Raw genomic sequence first — 26,078 nt, forward strand, 5'->3', positions numbered from 1 at the left:
CCCGTCCGGCACATGAACATAAAGATTTCTAGAACTGCTAACCCGAGAAAGAGCGACGTATAACTGACCATGCGAGAAACAACAGACACCGAGAAATAAATGCCGCGAGCCTCGCCGAGCTCGGCCACCGCTACGCAAAAATAATTAATCCTTATAGCATGATTCAGTATTCACGCGCGATGGCTTATTAGCGTATTTCATGTATAAGTTTGGTGTTTCTATATTGATTTCTAAAATTCTTTTTTATTGAAAAGGTTTTATTTCTTTAAATAAGGGATGAGTGAGAGTATTAAAAACGTAAGAGTAAACAAATATAATCAGAAAGCTCCGAACTGCTAAGTAAGTAAGTAAGTAAGTAAGAACACGTAGTATTGTGAGTTAATCATAAAAGATAGACGTAGGCTGTTGTGAGATATTTTTATATAGTTTAATGTAAAATATTTCCGTCATACATAATTTCTATGTAGCTTTAACCATTATGGCTGCAAACGCGACGGAAGCTTAAAAAATGAAGTAATTTCTTCCGTTTTCTCAACATTTCCCTTCACTGCTCTGCTCCCATTAATTGTAGCGTAATAAAAAGTATATTATAACCTGCCCAGGAATATAAAAAATAAATGTACTAAGTTTCGTTAAAATTTGTTGAGTAGTTTTTGTTTTTATAAGGAACATACAGATGGAGAGACAGACGGACAAAAATTTTACTGATTGCATTTTGGGTATTAGTATCGATCACTAATCACCCCTGATAGTTCATTCGAAAATATACTTCATGTACAGAATTGGCCTCTTTACAGATTTATTATAAGTAAAGATAGAATTTAATCACGATCATATGGGTGAATTTTTCCAAAAAATGTAAATAAATTACTTTTATTAGAAACATTGTATCAAGGCTTTAAATTATTATGATATAAAAACATAAATATTTTAACATCATGAATACCGAAAACGAGGTCCTTGGACATTTAAAGGAAGTCATTGTACGGGCATAAATTAATATATAATGATTGTAATGGTTCTGAAGTGAGTAGAAATAAAAAATATATATTATTAGTTACAACCAGAAAGAAATATTTTACAATAAATTAGTATTTAAGTTTTTATTAAAAACTGCATAAATTCTGTAAACATCCATTCACTTTCTTGATATACCTAAAAGTTTTAATCCTTTTTGTCGTGTCTTCATTTGTAAGATTGTAATTTTCTTTTATATAAAAAAATTTGTATCTTCCTCGAAAACATTATTGCAGTCACTTTGGTTAAAGAATCCAGCCGAGAAATTTCAGGAATAGAGAGTCAATGGTTCTGTCATATAAGTTAAATTTTATACAAAATCTATTCAAATTTAGCATGTTTACCAAAATGCTCCTACAAAGACATTCATACGCTCACATAATAGAAACAATGATTACACAAAGTGAAATAATTTTAAAACATGTACTCATATATACTTAACTACGCATATCTGCTAAATGTATTGTTCTATGATAACACATAGTTAAAGTTTTACATCTAAAATTTTCCGTTATCATTAAATTGCAATTTAAGATTATACTAATACGTATTTTAAAAGCACACCTAGGAGGAAAGAAGTTTAGTAAAATTTATACAAATTATTCGTTGTAACTGAATATTTTATTGGATTAACAAACTTTAATTTAGAAAGTGTTATTTATAATATTTTAATTATTTTTTTTGGCAATAAATGTTTATTTTTTAAATATTTTTGTCCAATTGATGGCTTGAAAAAAAAAAATAAAGTCCCTTTGACCTATTTCTTTAAAATATTTTTATCCGGTTTTTTGTTACATCTTTTTTTCTATTTAAATGCAAATTAAGACTGTTATTCAGAAAGAAAAGATTAAGGGCGCCTTTAAGCGTTTGCTCATGTTTATGGAGGTAACTGTTGTAGAGTACAAGTATTCACTTTTCCCCCTTGATCCTTAATATGGAAGATGTGTTTAGATAATAATTTATATCAAAAGCTTGTCAGAATAGGTTTGTTTTCAACAATTATTTCGATGTAGGTATGAGCAATAAAGTAACTTAATTTTGAAATTAATCTTTTTCAAAATTAAATACCTTATTAAACAAACAGATATACTCCACTGTAATACATGTGAGTTACCAGAAGATATTAACGACATGTTGATGGAATATGACCGGTATAAGTAATAACGAGGAAAGATGATGACAGATGAAAATATAAAAATCGCAAATTCAGTAGATTCAAATCGTTTTATCTAGAGTCGACTCTGAAACTGCAAAAATTCTATATTTTAGTTTTGTTTTCGCTAATAGTCTAGAAATGTAATGGAAATGATACGAGGGGATGGATGTGAACTCAGGTACAAAAGTCCCCAAATAATATTAAAAACAAACTGTTTGATGAATTAATGCAAGAAGCGGTACTGATATAATTTGATATTTTGTAATGTTAATCACTATTAAGGTCTGAACATTTAAAATTTATCTCACGCATAACGTGCTTTGAAGCAAGAAGCAGTGACAAAGAGAACTTGCAAGTGCAGAATTGTAAGCTATTTAGTAAAGCGCACGCCAAGTTATATCCAAGTTGAAGTTTGTCGAGTATGTTGCTTAAACAACACTGTGTATTCGTTGTATGCGGTTGCCATCGCGAACAATTTAACAGTTTCAAATAGTTTTGCACAGCGTGGTTTTGTACAAATAAATGATGAATGTTGGGATTATTAAGTCTATTGTCACGTAATCGTATGTCACGTATAAATAAAGTTTTTATTTTTTCGCTTCTAAAATGTATTTCCAGAAAAAAAAGTTTTATTATAAACTGTTCGATATTAAAAGCACTAGGAAAAATTAAACTACTTTTTGCTTAAAAACACATTCCAATGCCTTTATTTTCAAAGACAAGTTATTTAAGAAAAAAAAAAACAATATTTAAATGCAATTTTATTTATTTATTTGTGTGAAAAAACCGAAAGTTATTATCAAAGAAAAATTCAATTTCGGAAATTATCAACCGAAAAGGCAATATTTTATTCTTAAGCACTTGAATGTAAATAAGCCTCGAGGGATAGTTTTCATTGCATTTTTGTTGTAGCCGAGACAATGTTTTGCGGGAATTTATTAATCATAGAGCTTTTAATCCGGAACTGTGTCATAATTTACGTACAAACCAGTAGTGAAGAAATAAAAACATTTCATAAAATAATATTTAATAAAGAGTGTTTTTTCTGGTCTCCGTTCTTATAAAAAACGGTTTTAAATATCTTTAGCCGAATTTTTGTTGTTTTGTCAAAATTTTTCAATTTCTTTGATTACTTAACATTAATTAATCAAGTTTCAATATTTTGATATCATCTTTGTCATTATATCATATGTATAACAAATATAAGCAGTAAACAAAGTTAATCCCAACTTTGTTTTCAAGCCGTTAGAGTAAATGATTTTAATGCCATAGTATATATTTCGTCTAAAACAAATATATATACAATTCAGAACCAAATACCAATTCCGGTTTTATATTTTATGTCATATTATAAGCACATATTTATCGCAGTAGACATTTCCGCCGGTTACAACCAGGCAGACAGTATAATATTATCTTAAACACCATAATTTATACAGAAGAATAGAACTCATTTTTTAATTCTTATTTTCTCTATTGACTACTGTCTTAAAAACCCAAAACAGTCAACTTTCTAATAAGACACAATTAAGAATTGTTATTTATAATTAATCAAAACAAAAATTACTTAGAAAAATGTATTTTTCCATGAGTATCTCCTTTTGGACTGAATAATACGTTCGCAATATAAAACACAGTATTAATGAATTAAGAAAATAAAATTCAAAAGGTTATTTGTGTAGTAGGTGTTTTATAACAAATCTTAAGATGTTCTGTAAAGAAATTCAATAACAAAACATTAAAATACGCTTTCACTCTGCAGAGTATTATTGACACTAAAAATTGTATGATTAATATTAAGTAAATTAAGGATAATTACGACGTTGCCTAATTTAAATACTCTTTAAGGATGGTTGGTTCCCTTAAAATATTATGTTTACCCTTGGTAATTTTCCACCTGGATTCATTTGAAATCAAAACTCATGCGTTAACATATTACAATTTTATACAAAGCAAAATATCAATGTCGAGTTTATCTTTCTTTCTCCTTTTTATATTTGAATAATCATGTCAGTTTTCATAACATATCAGACCAGGATTGGATTAGAGTCTTATTATGACTTTTGCTCTTTATTATAAAAGAAAAAAAAAATTGCCATTTAATAAAGAGTAGTAAATGGTCTATGCGAAGAAGTATAGATATTGTTTAAGAAAGTAAGATTAACAGTTTGAAGAAATATTATATTGAAATAAATATATTGTTAACGGCCATTCATTCAATATGATAATATTGTATCCCTTACTACTAGCCAGAGATAAAAATTTATAGAAAAAAAAACAAAATTCAGGAACTTTAAATTCTTCTGTACTTTAACTTGTAGCACTTGTCTTAGGAAGTATATTGACCAAATAAAAAATAACTTTGTTGCAAAATAAGTCATTAAAGCTTCAGTTTTTAACAACGTTGCCGAAATCTGTGGAGAACTGAGTCCATGAAATTTCCTAAACATTAATTTAAATAATGTTCCGTAATCCTTAAACATTAACATAATGTGTTATATGTTATATTTAAATTATTTCTTATGAAGGTATTTCTATTTATTTTATAATTAAGTAATAAATAATAAGAATGTTTCTGTTTTATCTATAATAAGAATAATCTAATAAGTGCTAAAAAATAGTGAAAATATTTATATAAATTATTATCAAAGGTTTTCCACATCTATTTACATTTAAAAAAATATCCATTCCATTAACAAAATTATTATTTTTTAAATTGTCCGTAAATATATTTAAAGGAAACCAAAAAAAGGAGAGCTACTAAATACAAAATCAGCCTCGATCAAAAAGTGATAGGAAATAGGGGCCACAGTGGGTCACTTTAATTTCACTCTTTCATCAATCTCCGAAAGGGAAATAAAAATAAGGCTAATATTGTAAACTTTAAATACAGTACAACACAATCATAACTTTAAATCGCCAAAACTAAGTCCATTCATCGTTCATTAAGTTCATACGGTCATACGGTTCATACGGTCTTAATGAAGACCGTATCCTTAACTATGGGTGTTCATTGAGTTCATTGAGCTAAGTCAGCTGGAAGAAAACTTGATGAAATTGACAAAATGCAGCAATATTTTACTCTGTAACTGCTCTTTGTCTTTACAAAGCGCAGATTCGGAAGTGTGTAGAGTTCTTCTGTCACGTTTGGGCATGTTCGACCAAATGTCACCTTACACTTTTGGAGTCGGTTGAAAAACTTACATAAAGTCTTATTAGTGTCAACTCAGCAATTAGTAAATGTGTAAATAGCCAGCCTCTCGGTATTTTATAAATTGCAATTTATAAAATGGGAGCAGGAATTGTAGGATTGTATTCCTTCAACCCTTATTTATTATCGAACTCACGTAGGTCTCTATCCTTTCGTAACACACACTCCTCGCATCCTGACAAAACGGTGCGGTGGTACTTTTTTCCTCAAGTGAAATGAAAGGTTTCTTGCACTATCCTCTTTGTGTTTAAAACATTTAAAATTTGTAAAGTGCCTTTAAATGTCAAAGAGTTTTATCATTTTATTCGCTATTTGCTAGAATAATTATGTGGAGAGACTTGTGGTTATCTAATATACACATTTACTTTAAATGTGCCGTCTGTTTAATTCTTCCCGTTTTATATAATTAGCTGAAGAAAAGTTAATATGTATTTTGATTGAACTAAAAAAAATATTTTTCAGAATAAAATCTCTTTTATCTATAACTTTTATTATTATTCATAAAGGGATTAACGTGTAAACGTAATATAAAAGCAGTACAAGCCCTATTATAACGTTTTTAATCCATTCTTATTCCAATAAGTGAGAGAAGAATAAACGTAAACAAGGGTACTTTGACAAGACCAAACCATTATAAAGACCCAATTCATCCGACAAAATTGGTACTCAAAATGAGACGTTAGAACCTTAAGTCAATACTTGCATTGTAGCAATCTATACATGTATATAGCTGTAGCAATTTATATTAATGAAATGAATATCGATTTTCAATTATAACAGATAATTTGCAATGTTTGCTATAATGTGTTTCAGCTCTACAAATAATTATACATGTATATGCATATTGTGTTAAGGAAGTGTATAATTGTAAATACATAAGTAAATAGACTGAAAATTACTTTTATCCTTAAAAATATGTACTATGTTAGTTTTTTTGCTATCACAGAAACTAGATAAGGTAATAGTAGTATTCTTAACATTGTCTAAGTAACACAAACCATTAAAGAAGATGTGCACTTTCATCCTGTCACAATTCCGTAGGTTGTTAAAACAGAAAATTTCGTTATAACAATGGCGCTTCTAAATAAACGATCTACGTGAACCGCATGCTTTAGACATTTTCACTGCTTATTAAAGCTAACTCACTTTAAAATAAAAATATAGTGAAATTGGAAATAATATTTACTAGTCATTTTGATTTGTCTTATAAACTTTTGAAATAATATATAAAATACTGCTACATGCATTGTTTTTTATTTGTAGAAAAAATTACGACGACCAAAACTTTTATTTTAAATTTACAAATTGACAACTAGCGAACAAACACCAGAATTTGCATACTTTTATAAATATGAATCACGCTTTTGTGTGATTTAAAATTTTGTACCATAAAGAAGCTGACGTGCAAACCCGCATTTTCTTTCAAGCGTTGACACAATGATCTCCAAAGATATGACATAAAAAATATAAATGCAAATAACATAGTGCATACAAATACATTTTTTTTTAAAAGAACTGATAATAACATCTTGTCTTCCACACACTTTATGTAACTTTTATATTTTTAAGGGGTTATTATGCATATGTTAATACATTCAAATTTTTATATTATTAAAAGTATGTATTGAAACAAATTGAAAATATTATATATAAATCGTTACTATTTTTATTTGAGCAGGAAAATCTTTCATTTTTTTTTTTACGAGATTACTTAAATAAAAGTAAGAGTATTTATATAGTACTAACTTCATTGTATAAGTATGGGGTATATTCAGCTCTATCCCACACATTTTGTCTGAATGAAATTCACATAAATATGTGCATACACAATTTTTTCCTGCGGACTATTTTAAATGCTTGGATTCATAATTTTAGTGTGTATTTGCGTATAAAGTCATTGTCATTAAAATCTAATTAATAGCATAAGTATTTAGAAGTGACAAAGAAATAGTTAATTTTTTTTAAATGTATTCTGTACCCTACGTGCGTATCTCACCTTTTATTTTAGTTATAAAAATCTATACTCAGTTCGGATTTCATTAAAGGACGTTAGATATATTTTTAATTATTAATAAGTAAATTTCGTTTCTTAAGCTACTTCGTCTTAAATAATATAATTTTTAAATCAAATAGCAAAACTTTCATTAACTAATTTTCTACGACTAGTTAATGGTCCTAATAAATTAACTTGGCGCTTTCAAGTCTCGCGCAATTAAATAGTTTCGAAAGACTCACAAGAGACCTGACAACTTCTATTTACAATGTTGATTATGTTTGGCTAAGAAATAGCATATGTATGTCTTACCAATAGCTAGATATATTGCAATAAAACGAGTTATATATACATAGCTAACAAAAGATTTTATATTTCCTACGTCAGCCTAACCTATAATTAAAATGATTGAATTTTATCTTTTCTAATTGCCCTTCTCTGCCCCAAATTATATAAAAAATAATAATTTTAGAGTTGATTTAAATAGTAATGGTAGTAGTAGTGTTAAGTAGTAGTTGTAGGTTTACAAACATTTGATTTTGTTTAATATTAAAACAAAAGTAATATTTTTCGGATTGACTACGCGTTTATGATTTTATTTTTAACAACATACTCCCGACCTTTCGGTTACTTTGCAGCAATCGTGATCACGGTATATCTTTGGTTGCCATTGACTTAGATACTGCAAATCAGAACAATTTCATTTAGTTATGTAATCCACAGAATAAAAAAATATGGATTTTCTATTCAACATCGTACAACCTGATATAATTCAAAATCATGAGAATAATTGTTGTAAAACAGGAAGCTTAAACATGAAGTAAACATTTTCTAACTAATCGAAGGGAAAAAGTTATATACAATTATTTTACTAGTAATAAATCAATAAGATAAAAAAATATATGTGAAGTATGTCATCCTTGACAATGTTTTAACCCGGAGTAAGAGAAACATTGAAATCTCCGAAAGGAATCTTTCCTTTGGCAAAAGCCAATAGAATATCCGAAATGTTTTTGCTTAAATGTTTAAGCTATCAGCTTTTTATACTAAGAACGTCTTTAAAATAAAGTTATTTAGAGTAAGGGATACAACAATTTACCATTATCATTCTAGGACCTCAGTGCTAAATTATATTTCAACTTTGTGCCCTTCATTTAGTTTCAATAATAGCCTTCAAATATTGTTCGTCCCAAAAGGCAACAGATTATTACAGTACATAAATTATTTTTATACATTTCTTTTAAAACATTATTAAAAACCTCATTAAACGGTATACGTAAGGGCAACCACGAACAACACACATATTCTAGTATTTAAGAGGAATGATTACATAACAGTTATTAGTACAAGGCATCTTTCCTTCCTATACATATTCATAAAAACTCTTTAGAAAAACGTATACGCATGTACACTTTTCTTTCACTTACACTACACAAGTTAAGAAGACGAAGTGATTTACTACATTTACTTTATTATTTTATTTTAAAGAAGTATTTAGTAGTAAGTAGTAGGTCTAATGTAGACTTGGTTTGCTATATTTCTTGAGAGATAACTATAAAAATATAGCAAAATAAACAAAAACACTAGTTTTATTAAATGATAAAGCAAACAATGTTTATCACCTACTGTTATCAGTATATTGTTAAATGTTTCTTTTTAATCATATCAATTCATTTCATACAAGTATATACCAACTAGCTAATAGTTGAATAATTGAAATGTATGTTAATACTACAAAAATAAAATATGAACTAAATGCTAAAATATATATATGACAAAAATTTAGGAAAACATAACTTAAAGAAGCCAATTCACTAATTTTATAACAATTCAATAAATAATTTTAAAACAATTCAAGTAATAAAGAAACCGATTGATCCCAAAAAAGCAATTTTGGATTATATTAATTTCTTTCATTCTATTATTATTTATTTCATACATCAATAAGTTATTTACCCAAACCAAGAGGAATAACAAAATCTATTCAATTCGAAAATAAAGTAAACAACGTGTTATGCCTTTTGTTCCCACGCCATGTTTACAAGCCTCGGTATGAAGTTTTATGTGAACCAATTTTTTGTACAAGGATATCCGAAATTGCGAGCGGTTTCTTATAGCTATAAACTTGAGGGCGAAGATTAAAAGTGACTCGTGAAAACATTACCCTTCTGTTGATACGCACGAAGGCCCCAGGGAGAGCCATCAGGCAATGCCATAATGTCTTCTTATCAAGACAAAGAATACTCACTGGGTTTTGTCCACTGATTTGAAATTATGGAAAGAAAATATACAAAGTAAGAAGGAAAATGAACATTTGTAAACAGATTTACTTTATTTCAAAGGACATGACATTGATAATAATGTAGATATTAGGAAAAATTACTACAGTTTATTACAAAATAGATCTTTTCTCTTATAGATAAAATTTAAGTAAAAATTTCAACATTCGGTAGACCGGTGTCAACCAAAATTATGAGTGTTTGGAATAAAGGTAAGAAATAATTCACGCTGTTTTTTACTTCTGCAAGTTTTGTAAATCACTTTCATACAGGAAAAGGATGAAGTAGTACTTTAAGCCCTGTTTACCTATTTCTAGGTGTATTACAATAAAATGTTTTATAAAGAGATTTTTAGGCATGTTTAAATATCATACTGATATCATTAGGGTTGAAGGTTTTAAGGTTTACGAAGAAGAAGCACGGTTAGCCGGTGCAATCGAATTTAGAGTATAGCTTGCCGCAAAGTGTCAACGCAGCTTTTTTCATTGGTTCGCAGCCACCGTTGTCGGGTAATGCGAGCTAAAGTATAATTTAGACGTACCTTACATCTTATTTTATAAATTATATTTATTATTATTTCAAAGTTGAATTGAAAATATGATAAAAAAATTTGCAATATTTGCCAAACCAAAATAATGAATTCTTTTGTAAAAAACTCAAATTCATTGCGTTTTTCTTTCAAAAATATGTTGAATAAATTTATTTACTTCAGGATAACCAAAATAAGTTATCCATAAGTCTAATACGACCTGTCTGCGCTTTATGTCCAACCCTAAGAAAGTTTCAAAGAAATCGTCTTTAGGAGATATCTCCGCATTTGTTCCACAATTTTTCAACTTCTCTAGGGTTGTTGTAAAATTACTATTGATCTGTTTTAGGTTTAAGCATTGTTATGTACATACTATCCAGTTTACTTTCTAAAAATATTTTTTAATAATCAATAATAATGGATTTACTATTATGTTTATAGTTAAAAATATACTTATAAGCATAACTACAACCGGTTTATTCTCCTTGAACTTTGTATGGATAACAAGAAATTAATAAAATATCAAAAACTAAAACAAGTAATGTAATAGAATAAAAAAAATATACATATTTAAACAACGGCATTTTTTACTTTTGCGTGTATATTTTATTTTTTTCACAGAACGTGTCCATGGATTAGTATGAAATTAAATAGAAATTACGTACAATAAGCTCAAACGATGTAAACGGATTTAACTTTATATATGTAACCTGCAACCAACACATGGGATCTATTAAAATTACTTGGATATAAATGTAGATAATCTGCTAGAGAATATTATTAGTCTCTTTTCTCACCTTAAACTATTATAACAATAATAATCACTTTTTGTGACATTGTGACAAATAGATTTAAAGGCAACAACGACAGCAAAGTTTAGAGCTTCTTGCATTTACGACAAATTTGATTGAAATAAGATGTAAATGAGATACTAAGGAATTGTAATAGTGAATTCAATACTATATTACAGGAATATATAATTCATTTACTTCGAAGGAATAAAAATACTTTTTATTAACATCTCTGAGATTAATGTCATACATTACTTAGAGATTAAAGAAAATTTATTCCCATATTAAATTGTTCGCTAAATAAACTAGTGCAAACTAAAACGCTTTGAATATCGATTACTTATTAATTATGTTGTAGTGATTAGGCATTGTTTAATATTAATCGTAGTTTATCGTCATTATTATTATTTCAAAAATAATATTATATTATTTGAGACATAATATCAGCTCTATCAATATATAGAAAACACAATAGCCCAAATTATCCATTACAGTAATCCAGAACAAAAGAACGCAAAGTTCCTTAATATTCTAACACATTTATATTGTTATCTGACGTGAAAAATGTAATAAAAAGCTTATCTTTAGCCTCAACCAATTTCAACAAGCCATAGATAGCAACAATATTACAAGATGTAAGGCTATAATGAAAATCTCGATATACCTTATCACTAATAAATATGAACATTTACTTTTATTTGAGTATACTATTCAGACTTCACTAATACGATAAAATATTATTTAACGAAATAAAAAGTCTGTACTTATATCAAAGTCAAAGTAATTATTTCAAAACTGATATTAATATGTTAATTTAAAAGCTAAAGAAAGACTTATCATGTCGAAATGAAAGCTATTACATATAATTTTAATAGGATGCATTTATTGATCACAAAAAAACGACTTAGTTCTCTTATTTATCTACATTATAATGTAATATTTTTATGTATATTAAAAATAGAAATTTACCAATTAGACATTTCACTCCTAGTCACTTCAAATTTATTTACGCAAAACACTTTCCACCACAAGTTCCTTGGTTTAAAATGAAATCTACAATAAGGAGGCTATTCTTAGGCTTATTATTAAAAATTCTGACAAAGTATAATACATACACTATTCTTGAAACATAGAAACGTTTGATAAACAATTAAAATAGATAACTTTTACTACAAAAACTATGACTACCTCTGAATTCAATCTGTGACGTCTTAATTTGGCACAGGAGTGCTGTGATGGAAACCTGACAAAATGGTCGTATTCAAAGTTTAACAATAATATAAAACTTAAATTCTCTCTTGTAAAATACAACTTTAAAAACAAAATTATAATCAGAACTATAACAAAAAATTGTAACAACTGCAAACATGTCAAAACTATTGATGAATGAGTAAAAGCAAATTTTCCACAAATAAATGTTCTTATTTTTGGGGCTGAAAATTTACTTGATTTTGTAATAAAAAAAACTGTAACCATAATAACTCATTAAGTAGATACAAATGTGTCAAGACCTTATCAGACCCATTTTATTACATCGGCCTGATAATTTTAAATTATATAATATCATTACCTTATAATTCAAGAGCAAAATTGTAATACAAATAATTGGAATACGAAAATAAATTCAGCCCCGTTAAGACTCTTTAATTAAGATTTTTTTTATTAAATTTTAGAATTTACCTTAAGTGCTGTTTAAAATATAATAAAATAGGAAGGTTCAAAACCTTAAACCAGTGGGAATAAAAAAATATGGTAGGAAATTGTATGTAATTAAAACAATTATATGTTTTTTTTAATACGTGCAACATAGTTGGTTAAAGTAAAACATTTAAGCCTTTCATATTTAGGAAGTATATATACGCTTGTTTTTCAAAAAACATTCAGTTATAACCCTGAGGGAAAACTTCAGAAAAAAATATGTACATCATGAACGCATGTAGAGAAAATACGCTAATTTTAAGATGTAAAAACACCACCTTTTTAAATAACATATTTAAGGAAAGGACAAGAACTTTAAGTAGCATGCGCATTTAAACTTATATATCTATATTAAAATATACATTTTTTTATATTTTCAATACTATTTTTAGATTGAAGAATCTGTTAATTAGTGTTTCTAGTAGATATAACTCAATTGGAGTTGTCTTTGATTGCTTACAAGGGAATGTGGTGTGACAAAGATATAGGCAAAGTTTATCAAGTGTAGTTCTGATTTCACGTCTCTTTTCATTTCAAAAATGTATATATACAAGATTAACTACTTGCAATCAGTTTCAATCGATATTCCCTTTTGCAAGTCGCACTAAAACTGTAGAAACCGCGTTTTTTATTAATTTTTTTAGGTAATATTTCTTTCTTAGACATAATCGCTCATTACTTAACGGTCATAGAATTTAAAATAAATGTATTGTATGAAAAATTTTAGGCTTGAAATAATATATAATTGCATTTGATTATATTTTTCAAACTAGTTTAATATATTTTCTTTTGATAAAGAATTATAATTGAATTGAAAATAATGCTCTGTATAGTTTACGTAATTGATAATTTATCATTAAGGGCTTTAATTTACGATATCAATAAAATTAAAATAAACAAAATGGACCTGGAAATAAAGAGTGGAACAAAAATAACTAACATTTCAATTGGATCAAGAGATAATTATAACGCTAAGAGTGCGAAGCAAGGTATCTCAAAAGATGACCTGGATTTCTCGGGAAGTAGAACAAGTTAAAAAATGCAATCAAGGGGAACTTCAATTGAAAACGAAGTCATGAATTTTTAAAGTAAGTGGTACAGTTTCACGCCTTTGCTTCTGATTATATCGATTCATTCCAATTCAATCTCAATACATATTATTTTATGATTATTAAATTATCATGACATATTTTTAAAAGAGAGACTATAACAGTGATACATAGATATGTACATGCGCTTCGACGTTTTTCCTACTGGTAAAAATTAAGCATCTTATATTAAGAACTAAACTATGACAAGAAAGTTTTGTTTGCTTAATATTATAAATAGCTTACTAAATACTTTAAATATAAATTTAACCCTAGTGTGTCAACAACTATAAATATTTTACACATTAAGTCTTCCAATATATTACCCAAAAAAATTGGCCACACAATAAACAGCTATATGTATATCATAAAAAATAATAATTAAAAACAAATAATCTGTAAAATAAAACAGCTTTCCATTCATTTCCATTTTCTAACCAATTGATACAATTTAAATGCAAATTTCGAACTAAATTATATCTTATTTATGAAGGTTATTCCCAAAAGAAAGGAAATTGGAAACAAAACTCGATTACTATGACTAATGTAAGCTATTTCCAATGAATTCATAGAAATTTATTCAATCAAAGCCTATTCATTTCCAAGCTGGAAATTACTTTTTCTTTCCGTTATTATTCTTCGTAATTTGGAAGTAGGTCAATATCACAAATTATTTTAATATGTTCTGTTACGGGAATTATTTTCCTCTTAGCTGATTTACAATTATGTAGGTATAAAAATAAATATTTTATAAGGTATGAATCAAAATAAATATTTAAACCATTATTTGTAGTAACGAAGCCAGAATAATATTTTTAAAAAGAAATTTATTTCTGATAAAGTTAAGAAATTAAAATAAATCAATTGGATCTTTTAGCCTGTGATGATTAATAAAGTTAAAATCGGTAAAGTTCATCGGGCAACTGAGTTAAGGGGCGCATAAATTTAATTTACAAATCGAAAATCACTAAGACCATATACCTACATTTCAATATGGTTATAGATTTATACACATGACATCTTTTCACACACTGAATGTATGAATGTCAAGTGCCGTGTTATTAGAAATGGTGATTGAATAGTTACTATTCAACACAGGATAAGAATAGGTTCAAAAATGTTTCATGTTAAAATAATTAATAATCTTTTAAGATCCAACACATCAATTGTTCTTTAACGATAATACAGATAAGTGTGAGAACTTACATCTTTTTGGAAAGGAGCTGATACTCTTACACTGATGGTCCGCTTTAAACCAAACATCGCAAACAAACAGTCTTTCAAAAGAAAAATACACATCAAAATGCTGCTTGAAGGTTAAGACACCAAGTTATAATTAAATAATAGACTCATTATATTTCATTTGTTTTTTTCTTAAAATCAGACTTTATTTCACATTACAAAAAAAATAATTAAGAAAACCTTTGTATATTGAAAGTATTGTGCGAGTCATTAATTAATATTTTTTTCCCTAATAAAGTATACAATACTTTATTATATTTAAAATCTAGCCTATGGACTAATAAGTTAATAAATTTGACCTAAATTACTACATTAAAACATGTTCTAAGAATGTGTCCAGTAACGCGTACTTAGTCTTTGTTAAGGCGAAGACACTTTGTTCATGCGTTCTAAATACGCGGCACTTATCACTGAATTTATTTGACAATAAAAAATACTACACTAGCTGAAACGGCTTTGTTCGTGTCAGTCTTGTTACTATTTTAGAGGTATCAAGGAGCTGGATGGCCTCGAAATTCACGTGATGATGAAGTCTCTTTTCATGGGCTTCAGCATATTTTTGTATGACTTGATCTACGACTTCCATGTTCAGGTCTCGATGTAGATCACAGTTACGAATGTACCAGGTTGCATAGCAATTTATTTTAGAAGCTTTGTATTATCTGGCGATTGCTTTTACTGGTACAGCCCCATAGCTGGATATCATAAGTCCATACTGGCATCAATACCTGTTTATATAGTAGGACTTTGTTGTGTACTGATACTTATTTGTGAATAGGCGTCTTCTTGGCGAATTCGAAATACCCTATTCAGTATATAAGACTCAAGAATCTCAGCAAATGGTCGTGGTAGCATTAATTTGAGCTTTTGTATGAGTCCTTCATGCCAAACTTTATCGAAGGATTGAGATACATCAAGGAATATGGTAGAGCAAACCTTTTTTTCCTCCAGAGCTTTTTCTATAAAGTTAATTATTCTATGTACCTGCTCAATTGTTGAATGCTTTTCTCTAAAACCAAATTGATGATCAGGAATAATGTTACTTTTTTCAATAACTGGTTTTAGTCTTTTTAGCAATAGCTTCTCAAACAATTTTAGCATAACTGGTAGTAGAGAAATTGGTCTATATGAAGCTAATTCATGTAGTGGTTTTACAGGTTTTGGTATCATAATTATTTCGGCTACCTTCCACAGGTCTGGTACATACTTTAAAATTTATTTATTAAAGATGTCAGTTTAACAATAGCTTAACGATTAAAATTTGTCAAAATTTCACTGGTTATAAGGTCATAGCCAGGTCATTTTTTTGAGTTTATATGGTCCTTAATCATATTCTTCTTAATCATAGTCTTAACATAACATTGTTTAGTGAATTGAGTTTCTGATATCAGACATATATCAATATTTTCGATATCCAGGACTACTTGAAGTTCTTGTAGATGTTTAAGTAGTCCATTAGCATTCCATGCCATAATTTTTAGCGTGTTTTTCATTTTTTATGGGATTTTTTAGTAATGGACTGTTTGGTTTCAATTTCCAGCTTTTGTAGCCTGCCATCGAAAGATGACATTAATTTTAGTATTTCATCTAACTTTACAGCCAGACTGCTATACGGTTGTTTTATAGTATTGTCACTTATTGAGCAGTGTGTTTTAGCAGTTACTTGTGCATAGGTTTTCTCTCTTATATCATGTGTTGATGGGCGTTTCGTAGCCGCTTGTTCCAGATTATTCGCTAATGGTTTTTTTATGCTTTTATTTTTTATCTTTGGCATTTCCTTAGCTACTATATATCCTCTCTAATTAGCTGGATGTGCTTCAGCACAATGTACACACTTTGGTATTTCTTCTACTGGTTTTTTGCAGTCTCGAGTGAGGTGTTTTCCTGTATCATCGCGGTTCCTTAGAACAATATTTTTGCGTGTGGCCATATGCCTGACACCTTTTGCACTGTGGTACTAGTTTTGATGTTTTGATTGGCTGCACTTCGACTTTACATCCTAAGATAGCCTTTACGCTATATATTTTGCTAATGTCCTCATCGTTTGAAAAGGTTAATATGAACATATTTAGAGGCTCTTTGTTCTTCCAGCTGAGTTTGTTTGCTGTGCCTAATATTTTTAGGGACTTGTTTTGTAGATATTCTACAACACTCTCGCGTTTGCATGTATAGTGCACATTTTTGACTCGTTGCCATATTTAAAACTATGAAGAGCTTCGCTTTAAATTTATTTTTTTATACTACTTCGCAAAATTATGAGTGTTTCATCGCGGCGGTCGTTCAACCGACTTCTACGTTCGACGTTCTGCAACGTTTGCACTTTGCACTATTATTTGCGTATACGTGTAACGCAACTGGTTTGAATGGTAGACGAAACTGAACTGAATTAATATATAACAATTAATAATTAATTTATAACAATTTCATTCTATGAAAAAATTAAAAATCAGAATTTTTTCATAGAAATCAAAATTAGGTATTCAATAAATCAATATAAAATTTTACAGAAACCACAAATAGTATATAACATATACACTATATTTTTAATAATATTTTTTTTTTGTCCCAAGTTTTCCGTTCATTCATTAAAACGTGAAAAGGAGAAGTGAAGTTGGTACGTATTTGTATTAACCTTTGTTGTCAAAAATTCTTTTCAATTCCCCGACGGAGGAGCTTTTGTATTGGGATCATAAAAGGAAATCAATAATCTTTATAATAAGATATTAAAATCTATATGAAATTCTTCGAAATGATCATTCTTGTTATTACACCCACGATATACAGTCCGTATCTAAACTAAGTTGTTGAATTATATGTTATAAAGTTTTTGTGATTGTAATTTGATCCATTAAACGTTATATAAAAAAAAATTGAAATATAATGGATTTTGCTGTATTACACATAGGTTTTTATTATTCCCAGGTTCAAATGTCATTTTAAACGTACCATGTAAGCCTAATAAAGTTGACACAAAAATTAATTAATACTATATGTTTTCTTACAGATTTTTTAATAAAAGTAAATTTCACCTTTTTGATTAAAAACTTAATATTGCAAGATTTTTAGCAGGTATGATTTTTGGATTTTATACCTAAATACAAATTATAAAATGATTTTTATATTATACTTTTGGGCTACGAATTAATTATTTAAATATCAAAATGTATAAAAGACTCGGTTCGGGATGGAATTTTAATTTATAGTATACACACCAGTATTAGAAAATTTACAACAAACAGTAAGAATAAGAGTTAAAAGTGGTTAATTTACTCCTTTATTACTTTTTTCATTGGTTTTATTTCTAAAAAAACGTTTTTAATTATTTACTTAACACCTTACTTCCTTTTAACAATAACTAATCAGCAAATCAGAAATGACTATATAATATTTTTGAAAGCTGCACACTTTCCGCTTTTTTTTGCAACGAATGATGTACTTTTTAGTAAAACATTTTTTTACTGTTATGTGCTTTTTTTCCTTTCAAAACTCTAACTTATTTCCCAGAAAAGAATTTTAGGATATAAATTCTTCTTTATTATGTTTTTAATATCTATTAAAAGCTTTCGATACATAGTTGTTCCTTCTTATTTAAAGAACTTGTACCTGGCTAGATTAAATCAACACCATTGTACGCTCGACTAGTACAAACAACTCAGCCACGCAACAATAGTACTAGGAAAAGGTAATTTACTCCATAAATTTCAATTGCAATTATTAATAATTAAATGTATGTAGTTGTAGAAGAAGATTTTGGTAAATATTGAATTACCATGCTATAAGATGGTGCAATGTTCAAATTAACCTATTTTCTTTTTTACAACTTTTACTTTTCAATAAGCTTTTGTTTTGCTTCTCAGTAAAATAAATAAATAACTCAGAATTTAGACTCTATTTTTTGCAAGTCTACTTCTCGCAATTTTTTTTTTCTGTTATATATAGCTTTAGCCGAATTTATACACCCCATTTCCATGAGTTTATAGTTCATTGATCTTATTTTTATTTGTTTAAATCATATTAAAAAGTTCAAAATATAAGATTAATGTACCGTTCTCCCTTTTGACGCGCAATCTAAAAATATGACGCACAGATCTATTTTCAGCGTTAAATTAAAATTATAAAAAATGGAGATAGAGTTCCTAGAATCAGGAACACTATCTCTATTTCGTACCATTTTCAACTTGTTGATTATAGCATCAAAAGCATTAACGATTGCACATACACTTAGAATGAATAAGATAATTACAACAGAAAATGCTTTATTCACAGCTATAGAGAATGGTTTTCTTAATTCTCATTAATTGCACATAATACAAAGCATTTGCAAAGCTTTGAATTTGATCCCCATATAGAAACTTTAAATTGCTTTCTAATTACATTTGCCATGTTGATCAGGCTAGAATCTCAAAAATTATAATACTGTAAGCGAAGCCAACATAATACGGTAATGGAATCGTACCCTCACTATGTTAACAAGGGCAATTATGTTCCAACATTGTAGTGACCCAGTCCGTTATATTCGAATTTAAATTCATACGCCACAAAATACTTAAAAATGTTAATAAATTTGTGAATTACAAATAAAAGATTTAGTTTTTTTTTTTAAGTTAAATTAAAGTATGTTTAAATACGCTAATTAATTTAAACTTTAAATTGTATATTTTTATAGTTGAGTTTTGTATCCGTAATTGCAAACCAATTCTAAATACACACGAATCTATAACAAATGCTTGTAAAATAAGTTGATAGAAGTCGAAGTCTCAGAAAAACTTTGGAGATTAATAATGTTGTTGGCGATAATGTTAAAAGATACAAATTTGCTTCAGATTAAAGTTTATTCAAGCGTGTTTTCATATTCGTAAAGAATTTTCATTATACTAACATTGACTTTGAATAAGAAATTAATAGAGATATTATAAAAAAACAAAATAGTCCAACATCGTGAAAGTGGAATTTGGTAATTTAATACATATTACAAACTATATTTAATCAATATAAATTTTAATAAAAGGTCATTATAAAGGTCATAATGAACAGGAAAGAAATGTCATTATAATATTTGTTGCACATAATTTTAGTTTTTCGCTTTTAAAATAAAAAAATAATTGCTGATTTGATAATACTTATTCATTAAGTCCATTTTTATACTAAGTGCACATTGCACATATATTATAGAAATTCTAAATAAAATTTTGTTTTGATACGTTAATTTGATTATTGAAAATTTTAATATGTTTCTGTTTAAGAACCCTAAATAACTAGTCAAAGTCTAATAAGATCACCTCTTAAACTAAAAGCAATTTGTAATAAATTGAGAACAATGCATTCCACGACAGGATGTTTCATATAAATTAGGAGAAAATTATTATATGGATAGAAATGCAACGCAACAAGGGCATTGTTTTAAACAAACTTTGATTAAATTCACTAGACTAAGTAACAATTATAAACATAAAGAATGTCTTAATAAGGAAAAACCGTGCAAAAACACGAGAATAGCAACTTTAGATAATGACACATTGAAATTATAGTGTTCCGAAACACTAAAATACTAAAAATAAGTTTTACAAGATAATATACATACATATACATCAAGATTTGGGATTTAATGAGCATAAACAATTTTTGAAAAATTTTACCCGGATTGAATAAATTAAACATGTCACGTTCCATTTACTGCAAAAATTCATTAGCTGATGTATGAATAGAATAGCGGCCAAGGCCGGCGCAAAGTTAGCGAAACAACTTTTAACGGCAACAGCATAATAGTTTACCACTACAATGACATCTAATTAGCATCTGTATATAAAATATTATGAAAGATTTTATTTAATTTATATTTATCCGCCATCGTAAAGGCGTACCTTGAAATTGGTTTCAATGCAAAATTTTATCATAAATCAATAGACACCTGATGCTATCAATTAATATCGTACAATATGGAGTAAATGACAGCTCGATCAATGGTATTAAAATAATTATAGAACCTAATTCATAAAATATGTCTAAGTATACATTATTATAAGTTCCACATTTACTTGAATCGCTCAAAGCAAGTAAATGTATTTTTTAAGCTTTGCTATTTATTAGAACTTATATATATTTCTGTGAGGTGTAAGGTTTATACTGAGCAAAAATTTTCGATTTATCTCTTAGACCGTTATCTTTTAAGAAGTAGTCCTACCAAATCGTGCTTCAGTGATAAAGTAAAATTTACATTTTGTGTTATATTCACTTACCTTCAAGTCAGGCACAAAAGACCCTCGAAAGTAAAACCTATATTCATGAAACGTATTCAATAAATTATAGACGCCACGTTTGGCTTTTTAATAAGAATACTTATAAATAAGAAATACGAATAAAATAAAACATTTAAATTAAATTTCGATATTTGAATTATTCAGAGTGAAATCACTTGCTATAGACTTTTTATTAATCTGACTTTCAAACATGAAATCCTTATCTAGTGATTTTCATATTGATGCAAAAATTAATTTCAAATAAATAAAGCTATTCACTAACACTTTGTTCCAGCAAGTGAAAAGGTAATGAATAAATACAATGCATTATTTAGAAAACAAAAGGCTGTTTCAATGTTTACTGCTTTTAAAATGATCGCATGCCTTCTAGGCTCTTTTACGAGTGAATTGTTTATTGAACAAACGTTGGCGTTATTGTTTCTTGGCAATACGACACAGGGCTAAATTAATTTTATTAAAACCGAACAATTTTACATTAGTTCTTGTTTATATTATTACCTTTTGTATGGATATTCGGTATCATTCAAACCTTTATGTAATAATAATTGTTTATACATTTTTTCCTAATTATTTCCATTGACATTTAAGCTCTGGTAATGTTTTTATTTATTGACTTTTTCCACGACATAAAATGTTATCATATAATGTTGAAGAGAATGTTACAACTAAAGAACATTGCAATTAATAATTAACACCTTTTTTTATACAAATTGTGATTTAGATATTAGGGTATTCTTTATTTAATTAAAAAAATAATTATTTTTATTTTCTAAGGTGAAAATCCACAAATTATATAAGATAGCTAGTTTTGCTTATCATTGATTTTACTTTCGGAAACCGTCGAAAAATTGTGAGGGGTAACTCTTTAAATATCATTTCATTCTATTTATCCTTCAACAGAATAATTGACAACTCAAAAGACAACTGAACTTAATCTAAATAACTACATAACAACATCAAAATTTTACCTGTATTCTTATTTACTACGAAATCGTTTCTAATTCTATATATATCATGTCTTTGACTCAGGGAAGGGACTCAATCAATTTGTTGTATACAACTGATCCGTAACTAATGTGGCTGACTCAAAGGGTTCCTTCAAAGGTTACAGTATTCTTTTTGGAAACCCATTTAATTTTTCTGCGTTTACTCTGATAATAAATTGTTTCTTTAACTTTTTTACGATCCTTTTTTCCTTATTGTATTGAGTATTTTGTTTTAAATACAAAATTTCAACTTTTATTACCATTTTCTTATTTGCATGTGGTTTTTATATTGGTATTTAAATTAATTATGTAATTTTTTATTTTATAGTTCTATCTAAGCAGAAATAATATGTATTATAATATTTTTTTTTAACAAATATAAATTTAAAAGATTCGAAGAATATATATTTTTCTTAACATATATTATAAATATTGAATAAAAATCTACGTCAGAATGAAACTCAGCATTTTAAGGGCATCGCAATGTACTATGTTAACTAACCATCCCGTATCTTTTGTTGGGACGCTTATGAGCCAAATTAATAGGTCTTCATTTATGATTGAAATATTTTTATAAAACATGGGCATATTTGAAAAAATCGTAGTTTTAAATGAAAACTTAGTATCAGAACACTAAATCAAAGCGATTAAAAATTTGAAACATATAATTAAAATGATAAAACAAAGACAAAATAAATCCGTAGGCCATTTTTATAATTATATAGCCCCGTGTCTACCAATACCATTTACGTAATTACTAATAAGATTTGCTAATAACGTATTGTATTGAAAAATTAACATGACAATTAATAAAAGACTATTAGACATTAGATTAGATACAAGATATAAACGGTTCCTCCTGCCCTCACTGATATTCCCATTTATAACGTGAATGCTTATGATAGATCGTTACTATTATTTTTATCTAAAAAAAATGTACACAATAGTCACTTTGTATTACCTAAAAATGAATATTAAAATATATTTTTTCTTTTATTTGAAACTGTCAAAGGGTCTAATAAAAATCTGTTACCTTCAGACAGTTTGACCTTATAGAGTTAGTTTTAATGTTTTTTATTTATGCTATCGCTTCATTTACACTAGAGTTATTTAATGATTTTCTTTATTGAACGAATTATTACATAATTCTGAAATCTAGTCTGGAATAATATATCGTATTTTATAAAATAAATATATTAATAATTTTGAATTAAAAACCGTTAATTTTTATACGATTTCTCGTTGTTTTCGTACTGTTACACCAGCTTATTTTTATATTAAGATAGAATGGGGTGATAAAGAGAAAATCATTTTGACAAAAGACGAATCCCTGTTTTTATAGACAAATTCATTACACAGATTAGGTTTACAGCCAAACACAAGTATTAAACACCTGATATTAGTTTTTGTTTTCTTTATACAGGGCTATTAATTGGTACAATGAAACCTTCCCTGTTTGTGATAGAAAAAGATCTGGCCGTCCACATAATGTCTTTAAGAAAAAAGCTATCAAAATAGTAAAGGAAAGAATTCGAAGGAATCCTGTCCGAACGCATAAGTGTCTTTCTCAAGAGATGATAATAGTCCCTTGAATCATGCCACATATTGATGATTTAGGATTCCTAGCTTATAATAGAGCCACGGGTATTTTCTTAATTGGTAATTTAAATAATAATAAGGTAGTAGTAGAATTAGTAGACCACAAAAATTACTTCAGCGGTACTAAAAGAGGATAATATTGTTTCTGGATGACATTTTCACAGTTCTTTAATTTTTTAACAAAACTGAAGACAGACTGTCAGGTAGTCCTGATCTTTATATATTAGATTATATTTTATGGCATTAGAAAAAAAAAAATCGTACTCTAACCGCAATTAAAATTTGGATTATATAAAGCAATCCCGTATAGATTTACAATGACGAATTTTCCCTTATAATGAATTCATACTGCTATTAATAACTGGCCTCAACGTTTAATGGACTTTAAACATACCTTAATGGTTTTATATTAATTTATTAAGGAAATAAAAAAATGTGTTTTTTATAAACAACTTTATGTTACACTTATTGCTCTTATTTATAAAAATCAAAATAACCTGGAAATTATCTAAGAATTAATAACGTTATCGCTTCTCTTTTAAATGAATGCAAAGTATAAAAAATATCGATATTTTTTTAAACCCTTAACACTTCGAAACCGAGGTTATAATGATTTTAATATACCTTAAATGATAACAAAGTTGCAGACAACAGACAATATGTTTGTTTGTATATATGTATGTATATATAACGTGTGCATGTTTGTACAAATCTATTATCTATTTCTATTATTAAAATTGCGCTTTGCTTAAATAAATAATGAATAATTTATATTTATTGATAGTTTTTATTTATATTTGAACATATAATAGATGATTAATCATTATCTGAAAATAACACAACCAAAACATTAACTTTATCAATATATAATAAACATCACAATTTCACCGTTAATTGGTGGCTCTTTGAAGTGGTTTGAACAATGCGGCAAAAATGTATAAGACAGTTAATTAATTTAGTTTCTAACAATACAATTTTGTAAGAATCAAATGTTTGTTAATTAATTCAAAATCAACCGAAGTCAATATAAATGTGCAGCTAAACTACGCCATTACAGTTCATTATTTACTATTTGTGCACACTTGCCAATGAATCTTGATTAAGGCGGGTAAATAACGGTTTCATGGTAATTATTTGTCAAACAACATAAAGCAAATATGGATGTTACGCAATACTAATTTGACATTATGTGAAATTATTTTTACGTAACGTCACAAATATAAGAACTAAGACTTAAGACTTTTTAAAGACTGTAAATGCACAATAAAGTAATTGAATTAAATTTCTAAATACATATACATGCATGGCAAAGATAAATAAAGTGACATTATTTTTGGGTATTAGTATTACAATATGTAAAAATATACGCTTTTCTAACCAGCTTTTTAATACGGAACGATGACGATAAATAAATATATTGTAATTTTGCCCAAACTGTAATAAAATTCCCACAGTACATGTCTTTTTATGACTTCCTTAAAATAACTCATACTTCTACTATCTCAAAATATGTCGATTGCAGAAGAAACTTTTTTTATAACAAAGGGGACAAACGAGTAGACGGCCTACCTGATGGAAGTAGTACCGTGACCCATAGACATCCGCAACATAGTTTTGGGGAAGCGTTGCCACTTTGGTTGGGGAAGAGGGAGAGGAAAGGGTGGGAGAAAGGGAAAGGCAGCAAAGGTCAGGAAAAGGAGAGAAAAGGGTCCCTGGTTCTCTCACTCACCGGACGAAATGCAGCCATTTAAAACTACTTCACGCCGATCTTCTTTGAGAGGGTGATGCTTCCCCAGTTGAGCCAGCCTATGTTTGACCTGCAGTTATTTGACATCAGCTTGGCTCTACTACCTAAAAAGTTGTATGAAGATTTATTTCACTAATAATAATAATATTTTAAATAATGTTATTGTGGTGATGACGATAGATAAATAGAAAAAAAAGTCGGACTTCTTCTGAATTTATATATTTATGTCTTAATCACATATGACACAAAGCAAAAGGTAATGAGATAGAAAGCACAAAAGGAAAATTTATTCAAAGCAAGTAAACATATAAGCAATATGCAAAAAGTAATTATTAATATTAGTAAACACAAAGCGATATACGCTCCGCGATGCGGCTAGGTTCTGGCTGGTTAATGGCGTACAAATCTTTGCTTCGGCGCAAGTAAAGCTGTCGAGAATAAAACACTTTGTACATAAAAAGCTAGGCTAGTGCGAGTAAGCATAA

Source organism: Danaus plexippus, chromosome 19, assembly GCF_018135715.1.
Source record: "Danaus plexippus chromosome 19, MEX_DaPlex, whole genome shotgun sequence".
Lineage (NCBI taxonomy): Eukaryota > Metazoa > Arthropoda > Insecta > Lepidoptera > Nymphalidae > Danaus > Danaus plexippus.